The following is a 3,948-nucleotide window of genomic DNA, read 5'->3' as shown; positions in this document are numbered from 1 at the left end:
GGTGCCGGGCGGGTGAGGCGGGTGAGGGCACCGGGCGGGCGGGTGGGTGACGGCGTCGGGAGGGCGGGCGGGCGTGGGCGTCGTGTGGGCAGGCGGGCGAGGGCTTCGGGCGGGCAGGCCGGCGAGGGCACCGGGCAGGTGAGGGCGCCCGGGCGGGTGAGGCGGGCGAGGGCGCCGGGCAGGCCGGCGGGTGGGGGCGCCAGGCAGGTGAGGCGAGTTGGTGAGGGTGGGCGGGTGAGGCGGGCTAGTGAGGGTGGGCGGGTGAGGGTGCTGGGCGGGTGAGGCGGGCGAGAGCACCAAGCGGGCGGGCGAGCGGGCAAGGGCGCCAGGCGGGCGGGCGAGCGAGGGCGCCCGGGCGGGTGAGGGCTCTCGAGCCGGGTGGGGGCGCGGTTGAGGTGGGCCGACGGGTGGGTGAGGGTGCCCGAGCAGGTGACGCGGGTGAGGGCACCTGGGCCGGGTGGGGGCGTGGTTGAGGGTAGGTGAGGGCGCCCGGGCCGGGTGGGGTGGCGGGTGAGGATGGGTGAGGGCACCCGTGCAGGGGGGTGGGTTAGGGCGCCCGGGCCGGGGTGCAAGTGAGGGTGCCGAGGCTGGGTGGAGGGGTAGTTAGGGGGGCGGGTGAGGGTGCCCAAGCCGGGGTGGTGGGGTGGTTGAGAGGGTTGGGGCGCGGGGGGTTGTGTGGGTGCCTGGGCGGGGGGGGGGTTAGCAGGGTGCTTGGGCCGGTAGGGGGGGTTGGGAAGGTTGGGGTATGGGGGGTTGTCCGGGCGCCCAGGCCGGGCAGGGGGAAGTGTGAGGGCGCTCGGGTGGGCAATGGGTTGGGTTGGTAGGGATTAAGGGGGCAGGGGTGCGGGGTGTGGGTGAAGGTAGTGACGGTGTCGGGAGGGGGGTTGGAGGTAGGGGGTGAGTCGGGCTGTGGCGCCCACCCTAGCAGCTCACCCGCCCGCTGTTGGGATTGGGCGATTCTGAGAATCGCCCAACCCCACGATAGTTGGGTGAGCTTCTACGCCACCCCCACACCCACTATCCCCCCCACGACCTCATACCCCACCCGCTCACCCGACCTCCCCGCCCCCGTGACACCACGGCGGTCCACCCACGAGTATTGGGCGATTGAGTTTGATCAGGCCCACCATGCTTACAATGGATGTAATTGTTATTTTGGCTCAGAAAAATTATTAATTTAAAAAAAAAAAAAAAATCTTTGAGCAAAAAAATTTAACTTACCTTTCAATTGCGAGAATTCTTCGTTGAATATGTTGTTGATAACGATGTAGCTGCTCCACAAATTCACAAGTCTTTCAACGTTTTTCAGAAAGCTTGGATGTGATGTGAGTAATAGTGATAATGAAATTTTAATATATAATTGAAATTACGGAGATGTTTTACTGTATGGTTAATGTGGGATAATTTGTTTTAACATATTATAAAGCGAATATTGTAAAATTGTTTTAGAACGGGTTGAATGTGGGATAATTTGTTTTAGAATATATTATAAAAATCTAAAAAATAAAAATTCAATTGTTTGGTAAATATTATATACTTTAACTATTAAAATAATTAATGTAGAAGTTGTAGTTTAGAATTTTAATTTTAATGATTTATTTCATAAAAAAATTTAGTTTACATTTTTCAATAAATTGTAGAACAAAATAATGAAGGCAAATAAATCTAACAAACTTTTTGGAGGGAAATATTTTCGCGAAAATTTTTGGAGGGAAATATTTTCACGAAACTTTTTGGAGGGAAAATTTCATTCTTTAAGCTATATAATATCTTTAGGGGACTCTCCATTTGTATCATTCAACATCTTCTATTTGAAAGGGATGAATTGTTCTGATAGTGAAGTTTCGATTTATACACCATCAGCATCTTCATCGTGTAACAACTCTATTCATATCGATGAATATAGCGGGAATTATTCCACTATGAATAGAAAGTCAATTCTTCCACTTAGTCCTGATTCTAAGGACTATGAGAGCAACACTGATGAAAGAGGGGATAAAGAATTTCAAATAAATATAGAGTCACAGATTCCACTTAGTCCTACTTCTAAGGACTATGAAAGTCGCAGTGATGAAGAGCATGATGGTGAAGTTCAAAAGAACAGAGTGTCACGATGTCCACTTAGTCCTAATTCTGAGGACTATTAGAGCAGTAGTTTTGAAGAGCATGATGGTGAAGTTCAAAAGAACGGAGTGTCATGATGTCCACTTAGTCCTAATTTTGAGGACTATGAGAGCAGCAGTTTTGAAGAGCATGATGGTGAAGTTCAAAAGAACGGAGTTTCACGATGTCCACTTAGTCCTAATTCTGAGGACTATGAGAGCAACAGTTTTGAAGAGCATGATGGTCAAGTTCAAAAGAACGGAGTGTCATGGTGTCCACTTAGTCCTAATTCTGAGGACTATGAGAGCAGCAGTTTTGAAGAGCATGATGGCAAATTTCAAAAGAATGGAGTGTCACAGTGTCCACTTAGTCCTAATTCTAAGGACTATGAGAGCAGTAGTGATGAAGAGCGTGATAACAATTTTCAAAAGAATGGAGTGTCAAAGTTTCCACTTAGTCCTAATTCTAAGGACTATGAGAGAAGTAGTGATGAAGAGCGTGATAACGATTTTCAAAAGAATGGAGTGTCAAAGTGTCCACTTAGTCCTAATTCTAAGGACTATGAGAGCAGTAGTGATGAAAAGAATGATGTTGAATTTCAAAAGTATGGAGTGTCATGATGTCCAGTTAGTCCTAATTCTAAGGACTATGAGAGTAGTAGTGATGAAGAGTCGGATGATAAATTTCAAAAGATTGGAGTGTCACAGTGTCCACTTTGTCCTAATTCTCTGGACTATGAGAGCAATAGTTATGAAGAGCATGATGATGAATTTCAAAAGAATGGAGTGTCACTGTGTACTCTTAGTCCTAATTCTAAGGACTATGAGAGCAGCAGTGATGAAGGACAGGATGATGCACTTAGTCCTAATTGTAATGAGTATAAAGGTAGCAGTGACAAAGGACAGGATGTATCATCTTCAATAAGTAAATAGTCACATTTTCGATGTAGTCCTAATTCTATGGACTATGAGAGTAGCACTGACAATGCACATGAGGAAGAATATCCATTAAACATCGAGTCATATTTTCCATTCAGTATGAATTCTAAGGACTACGACAGTAGCACTGAAGAAGCAGAAGATGAAGAATATCCTCCAAGTCAATATTTGAAAAGCAGAGCTGATCATAGTGTGGATAACATTCCTCTTAATGATGATGAAAAGCCTTATAAAAATGATGATCCAATGATGGAGATGTTGCCAAGAAATATTGTATCGAGGAGTAGGAGCAGACCTTTTCGTATCAATGCAAGTTGTTCTAGTTATACAAGGGGTAGAGAAAAATATCTAACGAGAAGAAGTTCTATCAGTGCTCTCATTTCAGGTGAATGTTGCCAAAAAGACTGCTTGAAACATATGGATTTCAAATTTTCATTAGAAAGAAGGAAGAGATATTTGTCAATGAATAAAAGCATGCAAAATTAATATTTAGTTGGGTGCATGCAATCTACATTGTCAGGTTATGATTACTGTATTGGGACTTTATTTATCTATAGAAAAGGTTTCAAAATGTTTCATTCCATTGGGAATTTTCGTCTCTTGAGAATTCAAGAAAATTTGGAAAAGGATCCCACATTTTATTCAGAAGTACGTCATAAAAGACAGTTTGGGTCATTATCAAATACTGCAATGTCATGGATGAAAGATTTCTTTTCAAAGCATGGAGAGTGTATGCTAAATAGAGAGACAATGCATATTTCAAATAATTTTTCAAGACGAGAAATATACAACTTATACAAAGAATATGCAGAAGGTGCCGAGGGACATAGCCAGTTTATTACATATCAATATTTTGTGAAGGTATGGAAGAAAGAATTCAACAATATCCGTATTCCTAAGAAGACAA

Source organism: Pinus tabuliformis, chromosome 8 (genome assembly GCF_031772625.1).
Source record: "Pinus tabuliformis cultivar Carrire ecotype Pingquan chromosome 8, CPIR1, whole genome shotgun sequence".
In the NCBI taxonomy this organism is placed as follows: Eukaryota; Viridiplantae; Streptophyta; class Pinopsida; order Pinales; family Pinaceae; genus Pinus; species Pinus tabuliformis.
Note: the sequence above shows the minus strand (reverse complement) of the source record.